At 45.2% G+C, this 15903-nt stretch overlaps 1 protein-coding gene across 2 annotated transcripts in view; it reads left to right on the forward strand.

Moving 5' to 3' along the window:
* Positions 1–15903, forward strand: part of PALLD (palladin, cytoskeletal associated protein) — a 1062357-nt gene that overhangs the window by 147806 nt on the left and 898648 nt on the right. The window lies entirely within an intron of this gene.

The following is a 15903-nucleotide window of genomic DNA, read 5'->3' on the forward strand; positions in this document are numbered from 1 at the left end:
TCAATGCTGACACCTGTTGCAGCAACGGATTTAAGACATCCGGGCAACGCTGCGGCTACTGGGTCTAAGGTAGCCGAAAAATAGGCAACTGGTCTACGGACTCCTCCATGATCTTGCACTAGAACAGCTAAAGCACATCCTTCCCTCTCGCAGCAGAATAATGCAAATGATTTGTGGTAATCTGGCATCCCCAGAGCCGGATCACGACACAAGTCCTCTCTCAGCTCAAGAAAAGCCATCATACAATCTGTGTCCCATGGTACCGGATCAACCACGTCCTTGTGCGTCAGTTTCTGCAAGGGTTTCGCTTTCAGGGAAAAGTTTGCAATCCATTGTCGGCAGTAGCCAACCTTGCCCAGAAACATTCTAACCTCTCTCTGGGTCGAGGGCACAGTCATTCTCATGATTGTTTCAATTCTGTCAGGCGACACCTTCCTCTTTCCCTGCTCTATTCTGTGACCCAGATACTGCACTTCTTGCAGGCAGTACTGTAACTTGTTAGGTGATACCTTGTGTCCATTCTCTCCCAAATGGTTAAACAAGGCGATGGTGTCAATCCTACAAGCATCTTCGGTGTCTGACGCAACAAGGAGGTCGTCTATGTACTGTACGAGAACTGAGTTCTGTGGCAGTACCAGACTCTCAAGGTTCCTTTTCAGCAATTGATTAAAGATCGATGGGCTCTCTGTATACCCTTAAGGGATACGGCACCATGTTAATACGCGACTCTCTATTTTGAACGCAAAAAGAAATTTGCTTTCCTCATGCAGTGGGATGGAAAAGAAAGCTTGACACAAATCAATCACAGAAAACCACTCAGCTTGGAACGGTATCTGAAACAGTATTACTGATGGATTCGGTACCACTGGACAACATGGGACGACTATGTTGTTAATTTTTCGTAGGTCCTGCACTATCCTGAACTTCCCACTTGGCTTCTGCAAGCCCATTATCGTAGAGTTACAGGGACTGCCCATAACCTCCTTCAGAATCCCTTGTCTAATCATGGACTCAATCACGGGTTTTATTCCTTCCAATGTCTCTGGAGTCAGCTTGTACTGTGGTGTTCTAGGAAAGTCAGCATTCTGTTTCACTTGGATTCTGACAGGCTCTACTCCTTTAATCAGTCCTATCTCCTCCCCCGTAAAGTCCCACACCTCCGGTGAGACTGAATCTCTCAAATCCCAGGGAAGTTCTTCCACAGTTATGGCAGGGTACAATTCAATGCACATGTGCGTGTTTGCAACTTTAAAATCAGCATCGTCATCATTAGTCTGCAACTCTACTCCCTTTGGGGTACAATAGATGGTACAATTGAGTTTACACAAAAGATCTCTTCCTAGCAAACATACAGGACTGGAATCGCACACTACAAATTGGTGTCTATCTCTGAAACTTCCGATCTTTACCGGGACTGGCTCAGTCAATGGGTTTGTCATTCTTCTGTTCGCTACTCCTACCACTTGAATAGTTTGTCCTGAAAGGGGCAAATTTGGGACCACCGCAGACCGCACAGTAGATCTGGAAGCACCAGTGTCGACCAAGAAAGTGGTGGGGTGCCCGTCTACGTCAGCCTCTACAAAGGGTCCCCTCTGATCTACCTCCAGCACTGCTCCAAGGGTACAGTCTTCCTCCCCATTCAGGCACCGCCCTGACACTGGATCAAAGAAATAGTGCTCATCTCCCTCGACTATGAAGGGCATCTGCCTGTAAACCTTGTTCCCTCCTGAAATCTTAGGTGGTTGAGGAACCGGAGCCCTAGGGGCCGATGTCCCCCCTTTTGTCATTTGGGGCTTAGTCACTGTCACCTTCCGTATCGGAGGAGCTTCGACTTCCTCCTCCTCCTCCTCCTCTTGCACCTGATTGTCCGGATTATGGGGGCACTCGCGTCTCCAATGCCCGACCTCATGACACTGATAGCACTTGGTCGTCTTTTTCAGGGTCGCTATGTCTATCCTAGGTCTCGGACCTTCTTCGTTGTCTTTTTTCTGTCCCCCTGTCTTCCTACCCATGGTGCCATTGCCTGACTGGCCCTGTCCTCCCGCTTGCATCTGGACTAACATCAGTTTATCCTTAAGCTTCTTTGTCTTCGAGTCTATGTCATCACTGCAGTACCTCGCATACCTCAGAATCTCATCTAAGGGCTTGTTTTGCCAACAGATCAAATGTTGCTGTATCATGAGGCAGATATCAGGCCTCAATCCCAGCACGAACTTGGATACGAACTGTCCCATATCCTTCGGATCCATCACATCTAATCCGCTGTACTGCTTGAAAATCAGCAATAGCCTCTCGTAGTATTCATGCACCGTCTCTTTTGGTTCCTGCCTAGTCCGATCTATCTTTACCCAGTCTATGTCCTGTGGTGGTACCTTAGTCTTCAGCCACGTGATCGCGTGTTCGTATTTTGCCATTACCCTAGGTGACGGCCCATTTGTGGCTGTATCTCGCTCTGGCTCCGCTGTGGGCCATTCGACACTGACTTTGCACGCTATCCACAAATCACTTGGGACTACAATGTCAAACAGTGTGTTCAAATCAATCCAGAGTACCTTTGAGATTCTGACAAACCTCTCTACCTGTTTGTACCATTCCACTGGGCTCTCTCGCAACTTTGGGAAAGTGTTAGTAAAGGCAGCCAGATCTCCCCTGCTCCAGGGTACATGTACATATCCCCCATGGGCCACCTCCCGCAAGGGGTACGCTTCGGCATGCATCAACCCTCCTCCCGGGGGTGTCCCAATAACACTCCGCCTAACAGTCTTTTTCTTTGGCCACCTTTCCTCCCATCTCTCCAAGTTGGACCATGTTCGGATTCCCATGATCAGCTCCCTGATATGGGTTTTTAACCCAATCACCCTCTTTTCTTCCAGGTCTTGATCTGAGTACTGTAACCTATGGCCCCCCTGCAAAGCTTTTGTCTTTGTCAAATCCACCTCATACTTGTTCGCTAATTCTGAGAGTTTCTCGTGAGCAGTCCTAGCCTTCCGAGTGACATCCTTTGCCACGAACAATAGCTCACATGGTTCGTAAAGTTCAATTCTTTCTAGCGGCAGTGTACCTTCCACTATTTCCTCTACTTCTGACTTTAGTCTCAGCACGTCTAACCTTCTTGCCTTTATTGCCGCTCTCAGTGTGCCTTGGCTAGAAGTTTCCTTAGAGTCCCTCCCGCTGCCGTTCTGACTCTCTCTTCTGTTCTCTTCAGGTGTGTTTGGAGGACCCCTTCTACCCTCACAGGTCTCGCAGTCCCACTCCTGCCTGCCGTTTCCAGAGGTGTGGTGGGACGTCCCCCTGCTTCCCACACCTCCGCGTTCCCAATCTTGTCTGCTTTCGCTAGCTGCACAGTGAGAAACCATCCTATTCTCTTCGTTCTCCGACCCAAACACATTCCTTGACCTGTCGCTCTGGGTATCCACAACTGTTTCCCAAGTTCTCAAATCTGGCCTTAACTCCCTCATCGACTTCGGCCTTGGTCCTCTCAGATCCATCGATCCCCTCCAACCCCCTCTGTCTTCCGAAGGGTCTGCCGATGTTACCAAAGGGGTGCTCCGTTCTACAGGTCTAGGTAATGTCTTCCACCCATCTTTCACCTGAGTTCTGCCATCGCTTGCAGTCCTCTCACTCCCCATCTGGGGCGTACTCTCATTATGGGTCTGTTCTGGATTGTACACTGATACTATGGGACCTATGATAACCGGTACTGTAAGGGCATCTGGCAGTTTCTGAGAATGGACACCATCTTCCACCCGTACCTTCTGTACTGTAAATCTTCCCACTACTCTCGCTACCGGTGAGGGTGGAGGTGCCTTTTCTCCCTTATCTGGGGTAAACTTGTCCCCTGGGGCGTCCCATCCGTTCCCCATCGGAACTCCGCCTTCCCCTGTTGGGGCTTCCCAGTGCTTTCTCGATGGTTGCGTTCCCTCTAGCTCTGGATTGTATGGGGGTGGCCTTTCTGACAACAGCCTCTCTATTAGGCTGTCGTCTGTCTCACTGTCTTCTTCCTCTGTGCTCTTTTTCTGCCCATCCCCTGTACTTTCCAGCAACGGATACAACTTATCTACTGCAATGGTCTGTACCCTCCACCTCTTTTCCATGGCATCCCATCTCGCTTCTTGAACCGCCCTTACCGATCGTTTTACTCTTTCCTGTCTCCTGTCTCTGTTCCTGTCGTGGGCTGCCCTGATCCATGCATTTAGCGCTTCAAACTGTGTTGGTCTGGGCAAAGGTCGCAATGCAGCCATAATCGCTTTCAACTGGTATAACACTTCTAGTCTAAACGTTCCATATTTAGGAAAAGTCAATTCCTCATTTCCATCTGTCATCTTACACCAATTATCAAGCCACAATATGGTATGCAACCCAACGTTCGCTGCCATATAATAAGCTGGAGTATCCTCGGGTGGAGCCTCCTCCCCGCCCCGAGGTTCTATCTTGTTTTCTCCTTTGAAACATTTCCGCAATACTTTAAAACATTTCATGATGAAACCCACAACGTTTCTTGTTTACAACCCTTGTTTACTTCCTGATGACAATCCACCAATCTCAGCGCGGCTTCACACTAACCGCCCTATCACAGCGCGGCTCCACACTAACCGCCCTATCACAGCGCGGCTCCTTCTGACTTCACTCGCCTCCGTTTCGCAGCAGTTCCCCTCCTTTCTCCGATATCTCGCCGGTCACGCATGCGTCCCAATCATACACTAGAAATGATTACTTCCGACCAAGCAACCACTTCTTTGACTGTACGGCCACAGTCTAACTGTAATTGTCACCTTTCCCGGCAAATGCCTGTCCGCGAGCGAACAGACAATCACCTCAACTGTTCAACACCCGGTAACTTCCGACCAGCGTCCGTTACCCACACACTCCTTCGGGCGATCAATGGTACCTCATGACCCCCTTTCACAACAGACGACAATTACTTTGGATGTTCGATACACCCGAACCACTTAAGCTCTCCTTGAGTTTAAGATTTTCTCTGGTTGCGCGCGCTCACAACCTGATCTCCTTTCACGCTACAGGCATTCAGCTCCGCAAGACATTACAACACAATGACACAACATAACACCGCAATCGAGCAACGCATGACCCTTTTCATACTCACTCTCCTCCGACCTGCTGCTTTCTGCCGCACTGTTACTCTCCGTCAGTTTCCGTGGAACGCCATCCTCCATCCGTGACTCTCTGGACACTCTTCATGTTCTTCTCTATGGGCCTCGGGGAAATCTCAACCTACTTCTAGATTACCCTTACTCCAGAAGAGAAACCATCCTACACTGCTACCAACTGAAAAGGCGGGATTTCACCTCTAGAGTCTGCTTACCATTCTCCAGAATCCCGTCACAGGTCGACTGGACCTTTTTACCTGTCATAGAGTGAATTTAGGTAATCTAATCACAGCTAAACAGTTCAAATTCAAGATACCGAAATACTTTCCCCAAAGAATCACTGACTAAAGACTGAATTTAAAAGGTTTATTACATAACCAAAAATAGCTGGAGATACAGGCACCTCAGCAAGAGGTTCAGGAGATAAACAGGTACTAATACAAACATAATCCTACGGAAAAGTCTCAACCGGCTAATGAACAGAACGAGAATCAACTCCAGAATCATTAAACTAAACAGAATAGCTATGACTTGAATTCTGGTACTCATCAAGACATAAGACATAGATTCAGATTAGTCTGTCCCTACTCTATGCTAGATGACATCCCTACTCAACAATAGCCCAACCTAACCAAAAGGTGTCAGCCGTGGTGACTTCCTAGGAAGTTCGCCACCTTCTCCCTTAGACTAGAGTTTCCATCTCCGCTGCTAAGCTCCTTGCCCATGCGACCGCTCTCTCTAGCTCCTCAGCCATCTGCTCTGTCTCCACCCTCGGGGTGCTGTCCCTAATACGAAACCCCACAATGTTAATGACACGCCTATAGGAACGCCCCTCTAGAAGGTGTTGGGTTCGGTAAAATTTCATATGGCGTGGATCCATCCTTGTCCGTTCGGCCGTCCTTGAGTCTCAGGCTCTTCATCCTTTCAAGTTGCCTCCTTGAATTCCTGGTCTACTCCTCCATGTCTGAGTCTAGCATCCTAACATACACACACAATGGGCCCTTCTACTCTACTATCTGCTCGATGAGGCGCCTGCAAAGGAATACACGTAAGCAGCTCACAGTCTACGGATATTGCAACATTTTATAAAGGTCAGTTATAATCATTTCTTCAGTTTATATGTCAAACTAGGCATTCTCAAACAGGCCTACACCAATTCCAAAGGAACTAAATCACTGCTCGTTTTATAGGCCCAACGTTTTACATTGGCATTCCCTCTTCTTAGTCCGCTACGCCTCCAACCTTAAACAGCAAATACATTTTCTACTTTAAGCAAATCATTATATATATATATATATATATGTGGACCGTTACGTTTCATATAAAGCGGATCTCAAGTTCAATTGCATTGCTAAACACACGTTGCATAAGAAAAAGTTTCATTTTAAAAGCATCTATTTTCAGCAAGCATGGATTGCACTTTGTAACGTTGGCTCTGCACATTTTCTGATACCAATTTACTTTAGTACTCTTTCATACATTGCATCTAAACATGATTAACAGGCCTCTACATATGCGGGTGCTGACTACTTGTACATATGCTGCACCCCTACAAATTTCACTTTAAATGGCGCTCTCTCAGCAGAGTGAGTGTATGTATGAATATGTGAATGTGTGAGTGAAAGCGAAGGTCAAAGAGCATGTAATGTTCCGTCTGCTATCCCTGGTGTTTTTTGTGAATAGACGTCCATGGTTAGAAGATGGAAATTTGGAAATTTGGAAATTTGGAGGGGTATTTATAAAGCGCGGCGTTCGCTCCGGAAGGAGCATCATGGCGCTGTCAGTCCTTGTACCAGGTTGCGGAGGAATAGAAGAAAAGGACTAGATGGCCGCTTTTGTCCAGTCATCAGGAAGATTGAAAATCCAGGTTTTAAGAAGTTTCCTGAAAGGTTTCTCAAGAGTCTGAAGTCTGAGATGTCTAGGCATGCTGTTCCAGGCTTTAATGGCTAAGGTGGTGAGGGTTTTCCCACCTTTAGACTTCAGATTAAATTTGGTGGGGGTCATGAAATTTTCATGAGAAGATCGGAGGGTGCGAATCGGATTATAATGGGGGAAGCGTCTGGACAAATAGGAGGGACCGGAATTGTTAAAACCCCTAAAGGCTATGATGAGAATTTTGAAGAGTATTCGCTTGTGTAAGGGGAGCCAGTGCAGGGTTTTGAGGGCTGCAGAGATTGATGATTTGCGTGGAAGTTTTAGGACAAGGCGGGCAGCGGTGTGCAGAACACTTTGAAGTTTCAAAAGAGTGGACTTCTTAGTCCCTGCAAGAAGACCATTACAGTAGTCTACTCGGGAGAGTATAAGTGCTACCGCCACAGTCTTTCTGGAGTCTAGGGGGAGAAATTCAAAGAACTTTCTCAGGGACTTAATTATGCCGAAGCATCTTCCTGCTATGGTCGAGGCATGGAGGTCGAAAGAGAGGTCGGAATCGAAGAGGACCCCGAGGTTTCTAGCTGACAAGACCGTCTGAGGGGGGGCTGCAGAGTTGTCAGGCCACCATAAGGCGGGGCAGAATGAGGCATTTTTTCCTCTACGTTTTGCTTTTAAAAAGGTCAAGATAATGTCGGGAAAACAAAAAAGTAAGCTCCCAACTGTGAGCAAGGTGACATCTGCAAATACACAAAATAGTCAATAAATGATGCACACAACTCAATAAGGAGATCCACACCAATTTATAAAACTAACACATATCTTTACATATGTTTAGGCACCAGAATCAATATGAACAGGTAAGTACATTTTGGAGGAGAAATACTTTTACGTTTAAAAAGTTGACACGGTGCATTTTTCAGAAGCTGCAATCTTTTCCTATGGGAGGAATAACAAGTATGGCATTTACCTACAGTACAGCGACCTACAAGACCAATCTCATGGACTTAAGGTGAATATGGGGCAAGGTCCAAAGCAGCACCAGCAGGTCACCTCCAGTGGCATTTAGGCAGCCAGGTGCATTGGTAAAATACAGTGTGGGTGCCCAGTGTTAGTCAATAGGGATCGGTCTGCGTGAAAAGAGGTGCAGGTTTGGACTGGGAGGCCAGTCAGGCTGAACCACTAAGAAGGTTCAAGTCTTGCAATACTATGGGATGTGGAGACACCAGTGGTCCTCTTCTCATCGAGCCGGGGCGGCCGAGTGCAGAGGACCTTTGAGATGTTGGGTTTCTTTGTCCCATAGCACTCTCGGTTGCATGACCCTTCAAATAGAGGCTGCAGGCGGTGTCAGGGAGTTCACGAGGGGTGAAACCAAAGTGGACTCTGTCTCTTTAGGGCTTGGGGGCCATGCGGATACTGTTTGCCCACTTTGACTCGGGCTGAGGGCTCTGGTGCAGTGGTGCTTGGCAGCATCTGGTTTTGGCAGTTCCGAAGTCCTCGCGGTTCTTCTTTGGCTGCCTGCAGGATGCAGAAAAGCTGCTCCGGTGCACCACTGGAGTTCCTGGCTCTTGGGTGAAGTGCTGGCAGGTCCCCTAGGCATTTGAGCTGCAGCAGGTACAGGACAAGTCATCTTTGGCACAATTGTCGAAGTCAGCAGACAGGTCGGCAGGGTTGGCGCCAAGTCAGTTGCTGGTCTTCTGTTCTTGCGACTCTTCACATCTGTCTTCTGATCTGATTTTATGGTGCCGGGGGTTCCCCTAAATACAGAATTTAGGGGTGTTACGGTAGCCAATGGGCTTCTGATCCCTGGGTCACTACGTCCCCTATATGACCACTTCCTGTGGGAAGTGGGCATAACCCTGTCCCAGAATTCCTAAGTTTGCCATTGCCAAGATGGCTAACTTTGAGAAGTCGCCTTTACTTCAGGTAGCCCACCTTAGGGGTGGCACTAGCCTGAGGCTGAACACGCCTATCTCACTAGCTAATTTTCCCACCTGCCCAAGTGCTAAAGGGCGCTGGGCAAAGGGGGTCAGCTTCCTCTCCTGTGAGAGAAGCCAGATTTGAATACAAAAGGCAGTGGGTTCTCTACCCGAGCAGGCTTCAAATTAGACCTACTGAGAGTAAATGTCCTGACCCTTTGGGGTCAGAAATCTGTCTCTGGGGGCAGGCTGGCAAACACCAGTCAGCACACCAGATGTGGCCTAACGACTAGAGAGCTGGGGAATCGGGTTTGAGTATCGGCAGGGATGCTCAACATCCTGTGATTCTGGGCAAATCACTTAATCTCTCTGTGCCTAACAAAAATTAATGTTTCTGTCTTTAACGCAGCTGGTGCTCAAGTAAAGCACTCTGATACCTTCAGGTCGGGTTCGCTCTATATAAAACTCTAAAAAAGTGTGCATGTAATAATAAATCCAAAACTGGCATCAGTGAGTGTTTATCAATATGAGATGTTTGATACCAAACATCCCTATTTTGTGGGACTTGTGTGGGACTTGTGAAGCGCACTGCTGCCCGTAAGTGTCCTGGCGCTGAAGACCGCTGGGGAACCCGTCCTGGCTTTCCCTGTGAGATGGTCCCTTCTGGGTATCTCCAAGGTGAAGCCAGGCATCCCCGGTGTCTGTGGGGGGCCGTTGTAGAAATGAGGCAAGCTTAATGCCCAGAGTTGCCGAGTGTGATCCCTGGTTAGAGTAGGCACCGAGGCGAGAATTATCGAGTCCACTGACCCTGGTCCACGACCCTGCCACGTCGGGAATTGAACCCTGGTCCCGGGCCGTTCTCTACTTCCGGGTCTGCCGCCTCTAACCAGTGAGCCACACCACTCCACTCCACTCCATTTTCAGTGAAGCCCTCGTTTAGCGGGAGAACTCATTTCCACCAGTGTTCACCCATGTGCTTAAAATGGCTGTTCACTTGAACTGGCAGCAATCGGGCTGACCAGCAGAGGGGCATATCTGCTCATGTAGATTTGTCCTCACATGTAGTATAGTGCACCCTGCATTAGGGCTGTAAGGCCTTCTGTAGAGGTGTCTTACCTATTCTGCATGCAGTGTTTGTGGTGATGACCCACAGGAATGTGTGCCATGTTATGTTTTCACTTGTCTGCACCAAGATAGGCAGCATGCAGTGGCAGTTTGCATTTGGTGAAGGGTACTTTAGGGTTGCCCAATTCATTCTGCACCCCGTAAGGACCCTCATTAGCTTACTTGCCCTAGGTACCAGAGGCACTACCTACTAGGGACTTACAGGAATTGCTAAAGGTATTGCCAATTGGGGTACAATTGCACAGATTTTGGAAAAGGGATCTGGCACTGGGGACCTGGTTAGAAGGAATCCAGTGCACTTCCAGTTGAAATCACATCAAATACCAGGCAAAAAGTAGGAGTGACCATGTCAAAAAATGGGCACTTTCCTACACTGGGGTAGCTGTAACCCAATGCTTAGAAGTCATTTCTTCTTGACTTTTGACTGGTTGAACTGAGACAGAAGGAGCATTGCTAGCTGGCGTGTGAGTCAGCATTGTGCAAACCAGACTTTTGCTGGAGCCCACGTTAATACTGCACTAGTTTTGATGCAGTTTTTGCACCATTTCCAGATTAAAGAGATTACACTAGTGCTAGAATAATTTGATACCAATATTTGTAATGGTTTACAAGTGCAAACATTCCTTTTAAACCAAATGATCAGGGCAAAATGACATTTTGCACTAAGCAGTCAGTCCGAACGACATTGACAACTTGCACCTGCTGTTAATCAATGTGAGGGCTCTTCATTTTCAACAGCTGAGTTGGAAGGCTCCTTAAGAACAATGCAATAAGCAATGTGTGTTTACGCACAACCAAGAGAAGTAGTCCATACAGCCAGAGTAAAATTATGTAAACATAGCAGAATTGATGCCAGAGTTGGCCACAGGGGTGTTGCCGTATGAGGGTCCTGTATGATTCGATTTATAGGAACACTCTAGGGTCTGCAGATGGTACCACAATTAGGTGGAAGGACACTTTGCTGCTGGCTGGGTGGGTTACAGCAGGATATTATATATAGAGGAAGGATGCAGGATAGATTTGAAGCCAGACTTTCCTTCTGAGCACAGGAAAGAAAACAGTGTAACCTGGGCTTAGTTGTAATTGATGACAAATCGACTTCTTCCTTCTTTACCATTCGTATCATCCTATGGTATTCATTTATTCGTGACAGAAACAGAGAGGTGCCATTTACAAAGAATTACCCAAAGCTTTGCCGCTAACAATAATTGTGTCGCCGTAGCTGAGGGCGACAACGTGAGAAGTTGTGGAAAACATGTGAGTATGGTATTACAGTGTTGCTACCTGATATCCTAAGATGTGTGTGTGTGTGTGTGCGTGCGCGCGCGCGCAGGTGCGTAATAGTATTCAAAGTACACACATTAAGATTATTTTAGCCTAGAACTGTGTTCATGTGGGTGAGTGTCTTTTTTCCACATACATTTCTTCAGTGAGTATGCAGTGAAGTAAGACTGGGTAAGAAACTCGCTCTTTGAAGCTTGTGTGAGCAACCATAGTTTTAGCAGGGCGAGGGTATTTGCAGTCTGGAGAGAAGCACATCAAGCAGAGATGAAAACATCTGTCAAAATATCCAGTTTCATGAGGGCCTACCAGAGTCATCATAAGCCCTATTAACACCCATCCCCAAACAATTCAAACATGAACAAGCTCCTTTCTGAGCAAGCTGAAACCAGGTCCCTGCACCTCATCCCAACTGAGCTGCAAAAAAGTGGGAATAGAGCCAGTTTCTGATGCCCTATCCTTGGGACACCATGCTCATCCCCTCGAGTAGTGCTCAAAGATCCAAAACCTTTCTCTCTCTATGGACACGTGGACGCACACACATGCACACCACCCACACCAGGCGCGGAACGAGAGGCACATTTCGGGGGCGCTAATCCTTCCAGCCATAGGCAGAGTGGCTCTAAGAAGGGGTGAAAACACAACAAAAGCCTCATTAACAATTAAATGGTATTCTAAAGACCTGTGAAGTACTCAGGTGCGGCTGAATTAGATGGTCGCCAGCCCGCGAAGCTGTCTCAGCCCCGGCTGGCACACACGACGGGGGGGCTGAAGCCCGTTGAGCCCAATGGGTGTTGTGCGCCTAACTCACACACACATATACACTCTCCTCCAAGACATCACTATAAAGTTTCTTCTTTCTTAACTAACAATCGAAGCTAAGTTGCTAATCGGTAGAGACAGTTGATTATGGGAAATACAAAAAAGTCAAAAGTCAAAAGTTTTTTATTTTGTTTCGGTACTCTTTCGAGGACCACAAAATTATTTAAAAGAAAATACATTTTAATTTTACGTACAACTTAATACATTTTCAGTGTAATTTTGAAAAATTTAAAAATCTTATTACAAACATATTCGTTAGGCGGCTTAACGCATACGGAAATGAAATCCCTTGCATTAGCAATCCTGCAGGACCGATATATAGGCTCTAGACATAATAACCTAGCAATGACAACGTCTTTATTCGGACATATAAAGAGCAGATGCTCTAAGTTCTGTTTGCCCCCCAGACACAGATTACATTGTGAGGTACTGTTTTGTTTCCAGGAAGAGGTAAAGGATAATAAGGGGAGTATACCCAAACGTAGCATCATGATCGTACGCCTTGCACCATGGGTAAGAGTGTATTCCAGATATGGCAATTTTTGCTTATATTCTTGGGAGTCAGCATAAGTTTTGTACATAGATAATTTTGTGCAGTGGGAGTGATCAAGCTCGTAACTCAATTTCGGAGAAAAGTTTTTTAAAAATAGTTTGAGTTGTGCGGGTGTCCAAGATGATAACATTTCTGCACTAATTTTTGCTAAACAAAAAGCCTCTCCCATGTTTTTAACAAATATAGAGTTAATGGTATCCTCACTAAAAGTCTCGATTTTTAGCAAATGTCGTAGGGTGCCCTCTTTGGAATGCAAAAGGTTATAGGCCCACCTAATGAGGCTTGCTATTGATGTAGCAAATGCACTGGTGATCGTACATTCCAGTCTTAGTGCCTGTACTGGTGTTGAATTGGAAACTTTCAATAGCTTTTTTAGTATTTTCCCTTCATTTAAGTCCATATAACTCCATTGATTTAGGGGAATATGTTCAGAGGCGTAAGATAGAACCGGGGAGATTTTGGCTCTATAAATTTTTATTAGTGCTGAAAAATGCCTGCTTCCAGTATTCGTATACAGGCGTGATATTGCCCCAGCGTGTAGATCACATTTCCTTTTTAAATGGTTAATTTGTTTGCTGTTACTCATATTATGCGAAAAGATTCTTCCAAGATAGGTATATTCCTTTGTCTGTTCCAAGATCTCTCCTCCCAGTTTCCATTGGTACTTCACATCTTTTTTCTTGTTTGTAAATGCAACTACTTTAGTTTTACTTATATTTGGAGTTAAAAAATGTTCTTTCGAGTAGTTGTGTAAAATATCTAAAAGATTTTGGAGACCAAAGGGTGTCAGGTCGAACAAGACTATATCGTCCGCATACAGCAAGGAATGTATCCGTTGAGCGGCCATTTTCGATGGAGTGCATAGCCCTTGTTGTAAATGCGATGGTAGGTCACTCAGATATAGGGAGAATAGAATCGGGGCCAAAAGACACCCTTGCTTTAGGCCATTAGATGTATGTATTATCTTTGACAGGCCCCTCTTACCCCCCATTTGGACACGGCACCAGGTATTGCTATGTAGGTTCACAATTAATTGTAGTAAAAGCTCTGGGATACCCATTTTTCTCAATTTCATCCATAGTGTCGGCCTATCGACCCTATCGAATGCTGTAGAATAGTCAATGAAGGCTGCGTATATTGTTTGAGATTTTCCAGTTACGTATTTATCTAATACAAATTGAACGGTAGCTATGTTATCCGTAACTGAATGGTTCGGTCGGAACCCAGCCTGAAACATGGGGATTAATCCCTTTGAAAATGCCCAATGTTTCAGCCGGTCAAGTATTTCTGCTGCAAAGATCTTTCCGCCAGCATCCATTAAAGCAATTTGTCTATAATTGCCAGCTATACTCCTTTTTCCTTTTTTATATATTGGAATTATTGTGCTTCCTTTCCACGAGTTTGGAATGTTCCCGGAATCAAATATATAGTTGAATAATGGCGATAGCATCTGACCCCATGCTTTTTGGTCAGCTTGATAAACCTTAATCGGGATCTGATCAGGGCCAGATGCGCCCGTACTTCTTGCCTTTTTGATATTCAGAGCGATTGACACTGCCGAGGCCCTGGAGAGTTTTATGTCTTTGGTTATCTTTTCATGTTCAGTGTCCTTTCTCACCAATCCATTCATGTTGGGTTTGTACAGATCATTTAAGAATTTACCCCAGTCTTCTTCTGAGACAGGGATTGCTTCAAGTTTCTTTTTAGTTCCCATCATCTTCGCTATCAAAGACCAATATTTTCGTTGATTGCATTGCCTTGCTGCTAGTTGAATATCGATCCAATTACGGTCCTGTTTCAGCTTTTCCTGTTTGGCCCTTTGTCTTCGAATTTGATTCTTCAGTTTATTTATTTCAGCTTTATTTGTTGACGAATTACTCAGGTACTGAGCTCGAATCAACCTATTAAGCATTTTTATAGTTGGCTGATTGCAATTTTTGTACTTGCTGACACACTTTCTTTGTGCTGGTCTGTCCTGTTTTGATTTACTTAGTATAGCGTGTTTAAGTTCGTTTAATACAATTTCATAATTCTTTATAGGATCTTCAGAGTAAGTGACGGTTAACAATTGAGATTGTGTAATTAACACGTTCAAATAGTCCAAATTTTCCGCACCCCAAAAGATCCGACGCTGGACTGGATTTACTTCTATTTTGGGTTTATAGAATATTGGTTCGTTCTGGAAAGTGGTTTGTGGCATCCAGAGTGTTGTTAAGCATAGAAGGGCATGATCACTTTCCTCATTAAATTTAATAGACAGTTCAGAAATTTGTTCTTTTAACTCATTCCCACATATGAAGTAATCAAGAATAGAGGGGACTCCATTTCCTTGCCTAGTAAATGAAGCTGGCTTATCTCCATTGATGTTTCCATTTAATATTGTCCCATTTATACTTGGAAGGAATGATAATAATAAGCTTCCTCTTTTATCCGACTTTACTCCTTTTGGAAATTGCGGGAGCGCTATTTCCAGTGATTCCTCCTTAAATAATGTAGACCATTTCTTTATTTCACTATTTGATATTTTAGCGTTTAAATCGCCCATAATGATATATGATAGATGATGTTGATCTTCAAGGATGTTGGATATGGTCTCTAAAAGATGATCGAATAAAGGGTCATGTTTTTTACTTGGTGGAGCGTAGATGTTGAAGAGTAGTATTTTCTTATGAGTGTCTGCTGGTTGTAGTTTAATTTGTACTTTGATACATTGTAGATTGTGCGAATAGGTATCAATTATTTCTTGTGACCAAGAGTAGTCTTCTTTCAGCAAGATTGCCATACCTCCTTTCGCGTGACCCCTTTTGGATTTTTTTGCTAGATTTTCGTAGACATAATATCCTTTTTGAGTGAAGGGAGTGGTGGACCATGTTTCCTGCAAAGCTAGAATGTCTGGATTATGTTTCGTTGCTTCTTTCATTTTATTGGTGGTTTTCCCGGCCATATTCCATAACGATAGCTTCAAACCTTTGCTAAACTTGACGTTGTTGTGGATTATCCATTTTTTTGCTGTTTAATACTTCTGGTAACCACGTCCAAGATTGTAGGTTGTTCTCTTTATCTTTTGGATTAGTTTTCCGGGACCAAACCGACCTTTCACCATGCGTTACTTGTATTTTTAATATATCTTTTCTCATGTTGTTTGATATATATTCTTCCCTTTCTAAGCTGAGGTTATTTTCAGTATGAGATTGTTTAATTACTACTGCATTTTGTGAGTTAGTTT

The sequence above is a fragment of the Lissotriton helveticus genome, chromosome 2_1 (genome assembly GCF_964261635.1).
Source record: "Lissotriton helveticus chromosome 2_1, aLisHel1.1, whole genome shotgun sequence".
Lineage (NCBI taxonomy): Eukaryota > Metazoa > Chordata > Amphibia > Caudata > Salamandridae > Lissotriton > Lissotriton helveticus.